This window comes from Akebia trifoliata, chromosome 13 (genome assembly GCF_017979445.1).
Source record: "Akebia trifoliata isolate Shusen 1 chromosome 13, ASM1797944v1, whole genome shotgun sequence".
Classification (NCBI taxonomy): domain Eukaryota; kingdom Viridiplantae; phylum Streptophyta; class Magnoliopsida; order Ranunculales; family Lardizabalaceae; genus Akebia; species Akebia trifoliata.
The window spans coordinates 31,988,974-32,007,114 of NC_141387.1; the positions used below are offsets into that span (position 1 = coordinate 31,988,974).

Here is an 18,141-nt window from a genome sequence, read left to right on the forward strand (position 1 = left end):
AAGTTGAAGGATATAAGAACCTTGATCACTATTGTAAATCATTTTAGAAACAAATCTTGATACTTTTAATTTTTTTTAAAATTAGCCTTAAAAGAAATTTTCAAAGAGTTTTTATTTTTTAAAATTATATAAAAATAGATTTAAAAATGATTATTTACTTGTAGTAGGATTAAATGGTACATCTTTAAAAGATAAATATCAAGGTATTATGCTTACAACAATTGGATACGATCCCAATAGTTGGTTATTCTCATTGGTATATACACTAGTTGAAAAATAAACTAATACGTGAGAATGACTTTTAAAGTTTTTTTGAGAGATCACTTAGGGTCTGTCTGTTATAACTTTCATCTTCTACTTTAGGCTTATATATAGTTTAATATTTATAGAAAAAAATTTCAAAAAGTTTAGATAAATAAGATCTACTATTACCACACCAACTTCTATTAATGCCACACCAAATGTGTGCAATTTTTTAATGATTATCGTAGAAATTGATGTGGCATTAGTAAAAGTTGATGTGACAATAGCAACTGTCTAGATGAATAATATTGGATTACAAAAGAGTGATTTTTTTTTTTGTTTATAGATTCTTTTAACACGTGCCGCATCAAAGATGAGGGCATATATGTCATATTTCATTAGTCAATAAAGAGAAGACTGAAGTCAAGGGAGGCATGTCATAAGTTTCAAAACACAGGGGTATCTATAATATTAACCAAACATGGGGAGTGCATGTTGAAATCACGGTTTGTTTATATTTTCTTTTTTTCGCTCTCAATTTTTTTTTCTCTTAGGTTTCCTTATTTATATCATCTTCTTCTATCTTCTATCTTCCTTCTACTTCTCCAATTCTTCTTCTTTTCCTTTAGTTTCTTATTAATCTTTCTTTTTTTCTTTGGTATTGAAGGTGAAGGTGAAGTTGAAGGCACACATGCTAGTCTCTCTCGTAGGAAGTGTGACAGGTACTAACTTTCCTTTTTTTTTTTCTTCTCCTCTATTTTTTTTATCCCTTCTTTTTTTATTTTTCAAAATTTTTATTTAATTATTTTTAAATCGTTTTATTTTTTTATTATTTTCTTTTTTTTGAATAATACTAAAGTGATTAAAAAAACACTCAACTTTCGTGGAATTGTCACAGTTTAGCACTATTCTATGTTTTTTTTTTTTTTTTTTTTTTTTAAATTTCTAATTTTTTTAGCTTTTTTCATATTTTTCTTATTTTTTCATTCGATTTATTCTTTTTGAAGTTTTCATTCTAGGTTGTTTTCTGAATTTCTTTCTTTGTTCTTGTTTTCAAATGTTTTTAATCATTTTTTATCCTTTTTTTTAAATATGTTTGTTGTTTTAATTGGTTTGAGTTTTTTTAATAATCTCTTGAACTGTTTGTTTTTTGTTCCTTGTTGTTATTTTGATTTTTATAATTGTTTGGTATCTGGTATTTGTGTTTGTTTGTTGAATGATGTTTATATTATTGAATTAAATTTATTTGTGTGTGCTTTTTAAATTTATCTATGTTTTAATATTAGTATTATTTTTTTAATGGTAGTAGAACATGCATATTTCTTTTAGAATTAACAAAGACGGTGAAATTGTGATTATGAAACATCGCAATTTCTCAAGCTTGATATTTTTAAAAAAATAATCGTCTCTCGATATTTTTTTTTCCTATTTTCACTCACAGAACTCGAAGAAGGTTTAGGGTAGACTTTAAAACGAGTCAAGATCTGCGATCAAGCTTCAATCGAACCTCGATCAAGTTCCGATAACTTTGAACTTCCAAAGGTAAGAAATCTTTGAGTAGTCATCTATTTTGTGATGAATTCAACTCAAACTTTGATTGTCTGACTCTGATCTTCACTTTTTCTTTGTTAAAATGATCGTTTTTACATGTAATGTATTAGTATGCATTTGATATTTCGATATCTATTAAATTGTGATTATGAAAATTTCATATGACGTGTATATGATAGAAAGATAGCTAGTGTCCATATTTTATTATTATTTCTACCTTAAATACGATGCACACATGTAACGATAGGATGAACTCGGGATCACATCCTCAAAAAATTAGTAATTAGATAAAGGATAAAATTATAAATAGATTAAGAAAAATAATCAATTTTATATTCCTCATACTATAATAAATGATATTTTAGATGAACATAATATAAGAATTTCATATGTTAAAACTTGAAAAGTTAAAAAAAATTAACCGTGATATGCATGATTGTGAAGTTGAAGGATATACGAACCTTGATCACTATTGTCAAATCATTTTAGAAACAAATCCTAATACTTTTAATTTTTTTAAGATTAGCCTTAAAAGAAATTTTCAAAGATTTTTATTTTTTTAAATCATGGAAATATAGATTTAAGAATAATTATTTACTTGTGGTAGGATTAAATGGTACATCTTTCAAAGATAAATATTAAGGTATTATGCTTACAACAATTGGATACGATCCCAATGGTTGTTTATTCTCATTGGCATATGTAGTGGTTGAAAAAGAATCTAATACTTGAGAATGACATTTAAATTTTTTTGAGAAATCACTTAGGGTCTATATGTTATAGCTTTCAGCTTGTACTTCAGGCTTATGTTAATGAGAGAGGCAGAAGCCCAGAGCTTGAAAAGTTGCGTCTAGGAAATCTTGTCTGTTATAAAAACTACAAAAATACGAGACTTCACATAAAAGCCTAAAAAGCATGTTTGTTTCATAGTTTTTATTTGCTGGATTTTGGAAAAATGACCAGAATGCTCGTACATGTAAAAAAAAATGTAATATGCAGTATTTTGACAAAAATCTTGATAATTGTTCATATGAATAGGAAAATATATAACATAAATTTGTCATTAACATGTTTTAGTTTATTACATACCTTCAATCAATGATGAAGTAAAATTACTACTATTAAAACAGTAATCACACAATTTGAACATTCAAACATATTCAAAACTTAGAAATATTTCGGTTCGATTTCAACCTTGACCTCACAATACATTGAATATTGAAATCATTGAGAACAAATAAAAAATGATCAATATATCCAAAATTTTATAGAAGAAGACAAATCCCCTTTTACTAGAAAATAGACTTAAATAAATTAGACTGAAGAAAAAAAATGATCGATAAAGAAGCTTTTACCAAATCCAAAGGAAAACGTTGGATCAAAGGCGATCTTGAAATATCCAACCTCATCCAAGTACACAAAAGCTTTTGAAGTATAATGATTTGTAGCCTCAATGATATGCAACACATGAATAAGGAAAAAAAATATAAAATAAAATAAACAACCACCCAAGCATATTAAAGTGAGATTAGAGCTAGTTTATTAAATTCACAAAATGATTGAGAAAAACTTTTAGTTCAATGATCAAGCAATTGTCTTCAAAAGAAAATGATAACATAATTAATATTCTCACATCAGAAAAACAATGTGAAAATTGCAAGTTAATGTTCTCACATAAAAAAACTTCAAGTGAATTTAAAGTTATCTTGAAAGTAAAACTTTCAAGTCATCCAAAAGAAATCTTTGAATCCAAGGTAATTATGAAAACCATAATTTTTATATTTATTTTTACTTATATAAGAACAAATTCAGTAAGAACAAAATGATAAGAGAGGTTATTCAAGGGGTTGCTGAACTAAAAATAGTATTTTCTCCAAATACTTGTGAACCCTAGGATTCTAATCTAGACACTATAGAATCTGATCACAAATATTATATGACCAACACATTACATGAAAAATGATTATTTTAACAAAGAAATGAAGATTTATAGCTAATTAACTACAACTAAGATCACAAAGCAAAAAAGAACAAATATTGAAATATCAAATGCGTACCAACACATTACATGTAAAAATGATCATTTTAACAGAAAAAAGTGAAGATCAGAGTTAGATAATCAAAGTTTGAGTTGAATCCATCATAAAATAGACGACCACTCAAAGATTTCTTACCTTTAAAAGTTTGGAGTTTGATCGGAGCTTGATCGAGGTTGGATTGATGCTTGATCACAGATCTTGACTCGTTTTAAAGTCTACCCTAAACCTTCTTCAAGTTCTGTGAGTTTTGTGTTTTTAGTAAAAAAGGCAAAAATGTAAGTTTACCAAAATCATTTGTTCGGTGTTGGCTTCCCACATTTGCTTCCGAACAAAAGCAATTCCAAACTCACTTAAAAAAATGGGCTTTTGTACTTTCAAAAAAAGCTTGAAAAGTAGAAACACCTCTAACAAACGCGTTTTTTGCTGCTCAAAGCTCAAAAAGCCTAAAAAGTCCAAAATAAAATTTGTAACAAACAACCCTTAGACCTTTTGATTTTAATAAAATATCTTTTATTTCAGATAAACAAAAAAGTTTAATAAATGCTGTAAACAAATATTTTTCTATAAGTCATCATTTTTTGTGTGTTCAACACTTTTAATATAATTTGAAAAGGAAATTTCGTCGTAAATTATTTTGTACAATGCTAAAATGAGTGGCTAAAAAATTCAATAAAATTACTTGTAATGAATAACTAGAAATCTATTACCTATATATAAAGATGATTCAACGTACAACCTTTTCGTTTGATGAAAATACCCTTACTTGAAATCAAATTCTTTTTATATCCTAATAAAACCTATCATCTTCATTGATCTCTGCAATATCTCTCTAATTTTCATCTACTAATTTACTAATGGAAGTGCGACGACTAGACTGTTATGAGCAACGAAGCGAACCTCACCATAGTTTCTTTCACTTAGAAATCTTCCTCTCTCCTCCATCTTATTCAATTATTTCAGGTAAATATCTTATTATCTTTCTTTATCCCCTTATGCCCATCCCTCCACATCTTCAATTTTGAGCCAAGAAATCCAATGGTTCTTTTTCGAAATCCCATGGATTAGGGGTTTTTTAAAAACTATTTGGAAGATAATTTAAATTTATTGGTATAGATTCTAGAACACACCCTCATATTTTTTTTTTATTATTTCAATCACCTTTTTTTATAGAAAAAATAATAATTTTCTTAATCTTTTTATTTTGGTAAAATAAGGCTTTTGTAGCTCCTTATTAACAAATCTTGATGACAATATTTTGATTTCTCTAAGTTGTCCTTATTTAAATAAAATTAGGAACCACTATTTCTCAGGTAACTTCTATTGCTCCAATTTCACTTTCTTTCCTCTCTACAACCGAGTGGATGGACTTGAAGGTACTCTCTTCTTTAATCAACTTATTTCTTCTTTTTTTCTTTTCTTCTTTCTTTTTTATTTTATATTTTAATGTGTTGCATTTTGATCAACTTCTATTGCTTCAATAGTTTAATATCACTTTCTTTTTCTACTTCTCTTTCTCTAATCACCTTAATTTTTTTTTTTTTGTTTTTTATTTAGTAGTTCATTTCATATTTCTGCAATTTGAGGACAAATATTACTTGTTTTTATTCTTAATTTAGTTTCACTTTGATCGATTTAATTTCAATATTAGAATTTGTTTGTGAAAGGTAGTCCAATAAAAGTCCCATTTTGTCAACAATGTTCTGAAATTCACATTAACTCTAGATAAGTCTAGATTTTTCCATTTCAAATCAAATATATGTAGAAAGAATGACTGTAAAAAAAAAAAAAAAAAATTCTCTGACTTACTCCAATTTCTCCTTTTTTTTTTCTTCTCTTTTACCACAATTTTTCGTACAATATTACTTCTACATAACCCTATTTTTCTCAACCAAAAGGATTCATAAATAGCTAGAACTAGCCTCGTCTCTAGACATTGTTTCTATGGATGCTCTGGTAGTTCCAACTTATTGAAACTCTAGGTACCAACTAATAGAGATGGTGAGTGATATGTTTGACAAACGTTGTTAATACCTAATTATATTGGTCGAATAATTTTTTTAAGGAGTAGTTGAGCACTCCATGGAATTCAAATTCCAGAACAATGTAATTTTCCACACTGAAAGGGAAAATGTATACCTAGGAAAATCATTTTTCCATCTCCCAGTATTATTTTCTCATGATTACCTCTATTTGATCCCCAAAACTAAAAAATCTATAGTTTTAAAACTTCAAAACCCCACTCGACTCTGATGTCTATAGAGTCGATTCAAGTCGATAACTCGTGAGCCTAGTTGAATGAATCAAATTAAAATATATAAATATTAAAAAAAATAGATTTTAATATTTTAAAATAAATATTTAAATTTTGTTCTCCACATTAATATTATACATAGTTGAATACTAGGTTGAGTTTCTAACTTGATTAGGTGCATTTTCGAGTTGACTCGATGATTTGCGAATTACTCGATGAGTTGGTTCCATTAAATTTTGGGCAAAGTCATCTTGAAATCCAAGAAAGTCAATTTGAATCGCTTGAGATTAAAGTTGACTAAGATGAATTTTAAAATTATATCTTCCTAAATTCAATCAAATGTTGGAAAACGAATTCCCATATGGAAAATTAGCAAGGTAACACCTTTAGGAGTTTAAGGAATTGGATGTTCAACATGATTGAATTCATGTTTGGTAAATGTAACTTCTCCTTTTAAGTTTTTTATTTTCTTTTTTATAAGCAAACGAGTTAGTGATACATAATTAGAAGGTGAAGATGGTATTTGAACCCAATTCGTGGTATCAACGCTCACATACCTTACAAACATAATAAGTTAGAACTTTTAGGGGTTTAAGAATTTGAATATTCGAACAATGAAAAATGCTCTATTGTGAAAAGACGGAAAAAAATAATATTTCATCTACTTATTTGCTAAAAAATTGATTTTATGTATATTTATTTCAATATCATGGATGTCATCCATGAATGAAATGTCGGCATTTGGGTTCTCACTTGTGAATATTTTATTCTTGTGGTTTAACATTTATTTCCAATATTCCACCAACTCATTGATAAGCTCATATTCTAGAGCGTGCTCAAGTGCATTGAGATTTTCTCTCATACGAACGTACTTCACCAATATGCAGAAGGAGATGTGTCTCTAGGGTCCTTGCTCATTGGTCTAGATGTTGATCACATTGATGATTGAACCTTATATCATGGGACTCTGCTAGGTATGTATTATTTTGCTAATAATCATTTGTCATGTCGTTCTCTTTTATTTTCATTGTTTGTCAATAAGTATGACTATATTAACCATATGACTGCATGTCCCAATTTGTTCTAAAAAAACGTCTTAAGCATGTAAATGTGCTTACAATGTTCATGCATTTTTCTTCAAGTTCAATTTATTAAATCCTTAATTAATTCATCCATAAAAACTAAGTAGTTATCATATAATAATTGATCAATTTTGTTGGAAATCTAAGTTGTGATGCTAATAAATATTAAATACCATATTTTCTCAAATTCGTCAATTTATCCACAATTAAATATTCTATATTGAATAATTGTATTAAATTTCAATATGTTTCCATGCAATATTCTAGATGATATAAAAATTCAGCTAATAATATATTGTATTATTTTGTTAGAAACTATTATTCATTTGAAGAATATTTCAATTATAATTTATTTCAAAGAAGATTAAATTTTCAATTGTAACCATTGTGATATTAGGAGAGCAATTATAAATGTTCTTGATTGTTGATGTTGATGGTATGTTATTGTTTCACTACTTCATTTGATAAGTCAACTTACTTTTTTCTCCTTAAATAATATAATTCAAGAGCATTTTCAATTGAAAATTCTCTTTTAAATTTAATAATTTGTTTTTGGACAGATTGTGAGTGGAAGGCCCAAGCCAAAATCCTTGTGATGCATCTTTAATTGGAGTTGAAGTGACATTTGCAAATCAGTAGAAGATGAATTTTGGACAATGATTGATTAATGAATTGGATAAACCTTAATAAAGACATTCTTCTCATCCAATTAGGGGTTTAACTGTTCTTTGAAGTAGGATGATTTCTTTAGTTCTAAGCTTTTCAATTAATGGGTAGAAATCCTATCATTTATCTTAGGTTTAACTATTACATTAATATTATGTATTCTTTTAATAAAATCATGTAATAAATATCTAACATGGATCCTGTAGACACCCAAATTTGAGTGGGCCCTCGACGCAAAAATACCCAAAAAGATAATAAAAATTGCATCGGGCCCTCAAGGCCCAAGCCTCCAAAAGCCCTCCCTTTCAATAAATGATCCAAGCCTACTCACAAATCATTTTCCTTCACTCCTAAACTCAACCCAAAGCCCAAAGCCCAATTTATTACCCAAGCCCAACTCATTACCCAAACCCAATCTAACCCATAAACCATCATCCACATCAAATCAATCACCAATTTAACATAAAAAGATGACACATGTCATCATTCCCTACCACTTCCCTCATCTAATCACCTACCTCCATCACCTTTCTCTAAAAAAATCAACCAACCACATCACTTCTCTCCAAAAATCACCTCAACCCATACTCTACCCTAACCTAACCTATCACCATTCTCTAAACACCATCAACCACCCACATCTCAACTCATATCTCCTACACCCTAACCCATCACTTTCCCTTAAAACACTCCCACAAAATCATCTCTACCCATACCTCCCACCATCATCACCAAACTAACCCATACCTTTCTCTTTAATCAACCAACCATCATCACCACATCATCTCCTCCCTTTTAACACATGTCATAATCTCATTACCCCCTCTCAAAAATTCAAACACCTAACCCCTTACACAACCCATTCTCTTAAATCTAAACACCTCACATCTTCAACCAACTTAACACTCATTCTTCAAACAACTCCCTTACACCCCCATTCCTTCCATCAACCATAACTCATCTCACCCCATCAAACACTCTACCCAAATGGATTTGGGTAAGATCCAAATCATTTGGGTCAAAATACAATCCATTTCTCTCATTACACAACTACCCTCATTTCCATTTCAAATTTCATACCCTTCATCTCTAAAACCCATGACATTATCCATTCTTCTAATCCTTCACCCTATTATACCCCTAAAATAACTCTCCAACTTCTATAAAAATCCCTCCATTCTCTTCTCACAGCACCTAAATGAAAAATTAAGAAAAACACCTTAAAAAAACTACAACTTACCTCAACTCTCCATTCTTACTCTACTACCTAGCCACCATCTACTCTCAACTCATCTCACAACTCTCAACTCTCAACTTTCTCTCAAGCAAATCAAGAAAAGGAAAAGGAGTACATCTTTGAAGATCAAAAAAGATCAAGATTAGATCAAGGTGGGTTTGGACAAAAAGAATACCCCCTCTAACTTCCCTCTTCTACACAACCCCTTCTCTACACTTTTGCACACACCATAACTGTTTGAATCACCAAAGGGCCCTTTTTTCAATAAGGGTGCCCTCAATGGTTTGAACCAATACCGAAAGCTCCTCATACTTGAGGGCACATATCAGATTTTTTTATTTCTATCGTTTTATTTTTTATTTTTAAAAAGTTGACCGAATCCGAGGTTTACCACCTACGGTGGATGGAGTAGGGTACCTAACACCTTTCCTACTCCATAAATGGACCCCCTTACCTTGAATCAAAGGTTGGACCAAACATACTTTATCCATACAAGAGTCATTAAATGTCAAAATGACATAATTTCCAAAAATATGACATCGGGTGACCATTCACACCCATCTCCAAACATGAATGATGACGACTCCAAAATCCCTCAAAGTGGAGGGATATTTCAAAAATGATGAAAATCCCGTGTCCACAAATCCCTGAAAATAGTAAATGATGAAAATTTATTAGTTAATATTTTGGGTCCTCATCAATAGGCAAGCACATGTTTTTTTTTTCCCTTTTTTTTCATAATAATAGGAAACATTAGTGAAATTAATATGATATTAGGCGTATTATCAATCATGTAGTTCTCTTTATAATAATTAGATTTAGTGATATTTTTGACTAATATAGGGAAAATAGAAGAAATAAATCTTTTTCATATTATAAAAAAGTTTATGCAAACTAGCCATTATCCCTACAATTTGATTTCATATAAGAATCCTTTGCGACCTCGTTTGTAAATTCAATCATTATTTAGCCTTTCAAATAGAATATTAGTACTAAATTTATTATTTTCCCTTTTCGTCCCCTCAAAATTTTCATATTCAATTGTGTGTTTAAGACTGGAAAATGTGTCTAGGTTGACTCAAAGATTATTTAGTAAACAATTTTTCCTTGATAAAAATAGATGTAAAAAATACCTCAAGCCAATGTTTAAGTACTACTAGGTTAATCAATGCCAAATAATATGGTAAAATAAATAGATATGTGTCATTTTAAGGTGGAATATATAAATGTTTCTTGTAGAGGTTTAAAATCTCTATGGTTAGCTTGGTAGCATAATTCTATTACCAGTCACATTGATTAACCACTTGATCAATCTTAGTTCGTAGTACAAGGTGAACTACTTTTTTCCCAAGTGAAGTATGTTGGAGGATCCTAGCAAAAATAGAAACAACTTCTCTTAACAATCTGACACAGAGAAGTACCACTCCCTTGATGCCTATCTAAAAGATGCATGAGAACCTAATATCATACATATTATTAGTGCAAAAGATACACCTTATTCAAACCTTATTAAAATAGTTTTAACATATTAAAATCCATGAATTTTGTGAACAAGGTAATTCCATAGTGTCTACTAAAAATATGGTATTCTAAGCAAAAAATAATGAATGCATCTCAAGGTCTTATCTAATGCATTAAATTTTAAAAAAATTAGCACAGAAAAATGAAAATCAAGCAAGTAGGCTTACTCCATCGTCATGGTCAACAAGTAGCATGGAAGAAAATCTCATCTCTGAACAAAAATAAAGGAAAAGATTTACCCAATTTTACTTGATAAGCAAGGAGATGAATTCACATAAATCTCGTGATAGAAATAAAATGGCAACCATACAAAAATATATAGTAAAAAAAGGCCCTGTAAGTATCTACTTGATTTCAAAGGTTAAAGTAGGTGAGTTGGAAGAACATTTATGCTATGGCAATTATGATTTTGTTTCTATTTTTAGATTTTTTGTTATTCTGTTATGAAGAAAATACTTATGTCTATTATGTGATTTCTATAGTTAAAGGTTGAATTATATACTCAAGTTAAGATCTATAGTAATGTGAGGGTTGGTTATTTAATCTCAACATTTCTTTTAAATTTATGTTTAGAGTAGATTACGGTCCATACAAAATAAATATATTTTTGGGTGTTGCTCTAAATTTGTAAAGTCATTATGTCCTGCAAAGTCTTAAAAGATGCCTCATTTATTCTTATGATGATAGATTAGTTTTTCCTTTATAATATTAAATTTCATTTGGCAAGTAATCATCTCCAAATTAGTCGGATTTTTCATATTTACATCATATTTTTTACCTGGCTATGAATTGTTTGGTGTAGATTGATGATAAAATAATGAACAAAAAATAAACCTTGGCAAGCAAGGATCGATCCACAGAGACAACGTTGATCCAATATTCTTTTTACTTCAAACCCAATTTAGATTTACGTAACCAAATTAAAAATAATTTTCGAGAATAAAACTATCTAAAAGACAATGAAATAAAATATTCAAAATACTATAAAGAAGTCTAGATCGATCTGATCCACCATTGCAAGTTCTTTTAATACTTTTACTGTCGTTTATTTATCTCGATCCACTAAATAAAACTAATGTTTGTGAATCAAAAAATTTATCAATTATTTTAAAAAGGGATTCAATTTATGTGATCAACTTATTAAGTCAAAATTATAAGATAAATATTAAATATTCTTTGTAAAGTTTGGTTTATCTTAAACCGATCAAAGTATAAACCATCAAAACGGTAGATCAATCAATATTTTGTCTGATAATTTTTACTTAAAGGTTTTCACAATAAAACATTATCACGGGAACATAAAAAATGGATTAAAAGAAACTTACTCGGGCTTCCTCGATCGATCAAACAGAGAGTTTAGCTGATAATCATCACAAGAACAATAAATAAAATAAACATAAAAGAGAGAATAGAAAGTTTTTTTTATTGCTCATGATTCTGAAACTAGCAGAGTCTCCTTGGTTACAAAACCTCTACTTTAAACAAAAGGTAAAAGAAAAATAAGAAATAAAGTTCCTAAAATTCTAGATATCCCTAAACACTAGTCTAGTCTCCTATTTATAGAAATCAGATTAGGGTTTTTAGGGTTCATGATCCTTTAGTAAGCACAAAAACTAACAAACCCTAATTCAATACGAATTCTATTTATACGTAAAACTTTTGCACAAATCTTGAGGTGTGATTCACAGACATCACCGCACTGTCCACATTGATTAGGGCGTCGTGATCCATGTGGGCCCAATTGACTTGGGTTTTGGTCAGATGATTTCTTCTGAATCCTTGATTGTCATGTCTTCTTTGAATTTTCTTATTTGTTTCCGAAAATTTATGATTTTTTCCTGTTACATGAAAATAATAGTAATTAGTTCTCAAAATATATAATTTTATGGAAAACAACAACTATTATGGACTAACAATGCATTATATTTAATAAGAGGTTTTAATGTATAGTTTATTTGTAAAGTTCATGCAATAAGGGCTCTAGAAACTACTTTCTAGACCCTGATCTTTAATCTCTTTTTAATAAGCAACAGACGTCATCAATGTAGTCAAAGTAACATATTTTCTTGCCATTGCAGTTTGGTCTTTATCCCTAGCATAAGATGGGCAGATGAATAGGCTAATGTACCTTTCAACACTCCATGGACTTGGAAAAAAAAGAGTTCGTTTTTAGTTTTTATCTATTGCAGATGAAATTGAGAACTATACCTAACAATTTATTGAAACTTTAGCCATTAACTGGTGAAGATTCAACCATTGACCTGTTTTATGTTTGATCTGATTAAGTTATTAATTTTTGTAACATTTCATTTCGTTTACTTATTCCCTCATTGTACTTTATTCTTGTTTTTGCAGAATGTGCCGCCATAAATACTTCTTAGACTTGGACAGGGAAATTGATTTCAATGGAAAAATTTGTTACCTTTAATTCAATATTGTTAAATGGGATTTGTGCGTTTGGAATTCGATGAATGGCTATGATGAATCCAATCGCACTGATACGAAGTCATCCCTAGCACCCCTGTCCCCGCGGTGACGTGGTACCTACCAAAATCACTCCAACGCCCAAGTTAGAGAGAACAAAGGAATATATCTTAGTACTGGTTAGACTCCTAATCTCTCCAGAAGCATCCCTCTCTATAGTGCTTACTATGCTATTTATAGCCCCTAACTGTCCTTAGGGTTTCCTCCTCCATAGGCAGCAATCATGGGATTTCCACTAACTCTGCGAAATTATTTACTTAATTGAGATCTTCTAGATCGATTATACTTATCTGCAGAGATCTCCTCCATGCTCTTCGGGATTGACGTGTACGCAATAGTTTTACAATTTCCCTAAGATCTGGCCTACCCTACTTGGCAGGTTTGATCTGACTTATTGCTTTGCTGTCCTGCTAGCCAGGCTAGGGAGGTCTCTATTTTGACCTGCCCTGCAAGTAGGGCCGCGCTTCCGTATATTGTTTTGCTCCTGCTACCACTTAGTCGATTCGGACACGTGTACGGCCTAGATTTAGCATGAAATTATTTCCCTCTACAATTACCCCCTCTCGAGGAGGCACAAAGTCTCTTCGTCTTCTTGAGACACTTTCTGATTGGTTGCCTTGCTCTTTCATAATTGCATCTGCTATTTTCGAATCGATGCAGTCAATGCGACGTCTCGAATCTTCTCTAAAGACCTATATGCATTGATGTTCATCTGTACCCATCCACGTGTCCTAATACTTTTCGATGGCTGTCCTCTCAGGCATACGTGCTCCTTCACCCTTTTCTATAGATAGGGGACTTAGTGTATTCTTCGCTCATTATTGTGCTAAATCTTTGCAAATCTGTCTCTGTGCTTTCCTGCGAAGACCCTCTCTACTTTTCTGTTTCAATTACCTCTTTTACATCGAGGTAATCTTTTCTTTCTCTATGCATTTCTTTTTCATACTTAACTTTTCCATGGTTATCATTGCAGCCCAACTTCGGTAAAATTTATATATTCCTGCCTCTGTACATGTTCGGGTTGATAGGGACTCTGACACCTTCGGCGAATGCTGCCCAGGAGAAATCCTTATCTTCGCCGATCAAATTAAGGTTGACCTTAGTTTTCCTCTCTTTGCTTTCCTTAGAAATATACTAAGTAAGATAAACCGGGCCCCCGGCCAAATGTCTGGTAACTTTTACAGTCTGGTGGAGGCTGCAGAGAAAATGGGCATTACCTCCCACAACTCCCTTTCCCGATACAACCTAAAAGCCATCCCTTAACGGCCAGGATACTATTCATTCTCCTTCAAGAGCGAAGCGGCAACCCTGATTCCATTTCTACCTAGTTCTGATAAAAGGTGGCATACAGACCCCCTCTACATTTCTAGGGATTGGGAATTTGCCTCGGGTACTCCTCACGAGGGATTCAGAGTCCCTCGGACCTTTCAGGGTAATGTTGTCTGGTTGTGTCCTGTTTTTCACCTTGTTTAGGATTGGTTCTGCTTTCTTAACGACTTCTTTGCTTCTTTCATAGGTTCTTCTGTTCTCGGGGCTGTTGAGGTTAGGAGAGAACAACGCAGAACATCCAAAGATCGGAGGCCAGAGGTAGTGGATCTTGGAACTAGGGTTGCGGAGAGGGTTGTAGTAGAGAATCTCCTAGGTGACGTTTTGCGGCCATTTACACGACGAGCTCCCTCTGGTCGTGTTGGGCATATTGTGGAAGATCTTGATTCATTCCGTCCCGACTTTGTTTCCAGTTGGCCTCCTTCATGATGATGAAATCCCAGTCATTCGATTTTTCCCTCCGACGACTAAGGTTTGGGTCGTTTGATCCATTCTGAGTGGCACTCTCCTCCTTCTGGGATTCTACCAGGGTCCTCCGACACGATGGACATCAACCACTTGGAGTTCTAGCTCTCACATTCCCTTGCCATTAGCGCTACTCCTCCCACTGTCCCAGCCAAGAAGTGGAGAAAGAAGAGGAGCCAGACTACCCATGGTTCCAGCCTTTCTAAAGAGGCTGGTCAGTTGGCTGTGGTGCTTGGGGAGCCTACTGCTCTTGCTACTATTTCTGCTTCTATTTTTACTACGATTGCTACTGATGTTGCTACTAATGCTGCAGTTGTCTCTGTAAAGATTCAGATACAAACAAGACAGAGTTTTGCCACCACCAGGGAGGGCAGCCCTGCTCTTGACCTTCAACTACAGAAGAGGCGCCAACTGATTAAGAAAAGCTTGAGGAGTCCTTCTCCTCTAGAGAAGTCCAAGCATGAAGGCCCTTCTCTTCACAAGACTCCTCTAGAAGAGGCTGCCTTTGCTTGAATAGGACGCGGGACCTTCCTCCAAGATGGAAATGAGAGCAACATTTTTCGGCCCCCTGCCACGTCTACAATAAAAGTTGCAGGGTGAAAGACCCAGTAACCCTTGCTTCCCTGTTCTCACAGTTTATTTCTCTCATGGACTGGGAGGTTGCTGATTGGGCCAATGCTGACCTGGGCTTTGGTCGTTTTGCCCATGGTCTTCACTAGGTAACTTTTGGTCTTCTTGCTATGCTATTTGTTTCATAACTTCTATATTCTAACACTCTTCTCTTGCTTTGTAGACTCACGTCTATGGAACTTTGGCCTTCCTGAAGTGGCGTGAGGCCAAAAACTAGGTAGCTATTTTTGCCCGAGAGTAGGGAGAGAAAATAAATGCGCTCCAAGCTGAGCAGGTCTTTTCTAGCCAATTTTCCTGTAAGGCTAAAAAGGAGATGAAGGCTAATCTGGCCTAATTTTCCAATGCCAACTTACCTTCGGAAGCCTTTAATAGGAAGTTAACAGATCTTCAGGCTGTCCTTCAACTGGACCTGGCCAGATACAAAGAGAGAGTACAGCGGAAAAAACGCAGAGTTCCAAGAGATAATGCAACCACAAGAGCTTGAACAGAGCTCTCTAAGAACAAGTATTGATTCAGCTAGGTTTGCTCAAGCTAAGGAGGATGAGGTTGAAACCAGGAAGCTTCTAGGGCAATTGCAAGCCCAATATTCTCTACTGGTAGAGGAGGTTTCTTCAAAAGCCTACCGTAACGGCTTTGAAGCTGCTCGGCTTCAATATGAAGAGGAGGAGGGGAAGGGGACCTGAACGACGCTCATTTGGTATCTCCTGTCAGGAATGTTCCCTGGACTAGACGCCTTGGGAGTATTCCCCCTTCCAGTTGGATAAGGATGGAAACCTTATTGCTATCCTCGATTGGACTCCTAGTGATCTCTTGGAGGCTGGTGCAAACTTAGAATTAAATCATGCTCTAACCACAGATTCTCTAGCCCAAGCCAGTAGTCCACCCCCTACTTTTCCTTCCAGTCTGCCACCCGTCCCTAGTAAAGATCGAAGTGAAACAACTAACCCTTCAAGTACTACTGTTGAAGTTGATCCCCCAACTATTGTTTTTCAGACTTCTCCTTCTGCTAGCTAGTCTCCCCCACTGGACAATGACCTGTTTTCTACTGTTATGCTGTGTTTTCTGTAATATCCCAACTTTGGGATCTCTCCTCTGTACTTTTTTTTGACTATTAATGGAAAAACTTTGCATTTATGCACTTGTTTTCATTTTTGTAATTATATCTTACTTTTCTTTTACCACTTTTATGTTGCACACACATTCTGCTAGTTTGCTTTCTAATTCAGTGCATTTCTATATTACGCCTTTCCCCTTCCCACGGCAATTTTGCTTACACTAGTTATATTGCTTAAGCGCACGTTGGTTAAAACTGCTCATGCACACATTGATTAAGCGTAAATAACTACTTTGCTTTAACAATTAGTCTGCTTTAACAATCAGCTCTGATCTTTTTAACAATCAGCTTTGCTTGCTACTTTTCTCATATTTTCCCTCCATGTTCTACCTAAAGTAAGTTTTATTTTTGGAAGAATCTTTACTGTGCTATCTCGACAAACGACTATTCAAGTCAGTGTCCTTGGAAAAGGTTCTGACTTTGCTTGAATGTTTGGCTATAACATTCGGTTAACTTCTTTGCTAGTGAACTCGTGGTAGAGTAGGACCTCGACTAGCTTCTTACCCTGCCAATAAAGGCAGAGAAAACCCACATAGGTCTGAATCCTGGCTGGATCCACACAATACTTTATTACTCATACCAGAGTTGGGTCTCGACTAGATTCTTGGCTGCCAATGAAGGCAGGGAAGACCCACGTAGGCCCAAATCTCAGTTGGATTCCACTTTAGTAATCTTGAAACTCATGACAGAGTAAGACCCCGACCAGCTTCTTACCCTGCCAATGAAGGCAGGAAAGATCCACATAGGTCCGGATCCCGACTGGATCCACATAGTGCTTTTGTTACTCGTGTCAGAGTTGGGCCCCGACTAGCTTCTTACTCTGCCAATGAAGGTAGAAAAGACCCACGTAAGCCTGGATCCCCCGACTGGATCCCTCTCCTCAACTTATCCCTGAACAAAGATCTGAAAGCACTAAGGCAAAACATTTATTGATAATACATCTTTAAATTACATGCATTCCATGGTTTAAAAAATTTATAACTATAATAGATTCAGGCACGGATCTAAATTATATACAAGAGGGATTAATTCTTATATCTTGTTGTGAACCAACTCAAACTTCTCTAATGACAATAAATGAAAAAAGTATGTACATTAAATACAAATTAACCGACTCTTTTGTTTGTAAACAAAAAATCTGTATTCATGTTCTCTTCTTAGTTCTACTTAATCTTCAACAAGAAGCAACCCTTTCCTAAATCAAATACAATCATTTATAATGACTCCCGAAGGAATCTTTTGCAAAATAGGAGATACTAAAGTACTCTTTAACTTCATATCACTTCTAATTTTTTGACAAGTCGAATCACTGATAAACTTGATCCAATCCAAAAAAAAATAACTTGATTTTGTAAATCAAGAAAAAGAATTTCAAAAGATAAAACAAGATATTAATAATTCGAAGCTCCAAATAAAAATAAAAAATTTCGAGGAAGCATTAGTAAAAAATTGTTGCTCAGATGTTCTTAATGCCTTTTGGCGTAGAAAATCTTATCAAGTTGTTCTTCCTTATATTCCATATATTTAGTGAA

General features: G+C 33.0%; 1 long non-coding RNA gene across 1 annotated transcript; it reads left to right on the plus strand.

Annotated features, from left to right (window-relative positions):
• The first annotated feature begins 821 nt into the window (after positions 1 to 821).
• On the plus strand, positions 822 to 8,038 carry LOC147388335 (uncharacterized). The gene is made up of 5 exons (XR_015171126.1): positions 822 to 965; positions 1,685 to 1,785; positions 5,144 to 5,206; positions 6,972 to 7,058; positions 7,727 to 8,038. It is a non-coding gene; the product is annotated as an uncharacterized LOC147388335 (long non-coding RNA).
• The last annotated feature ends 10,103 nt before the right edge of the window (positions 8,039 to 18,141 follow it).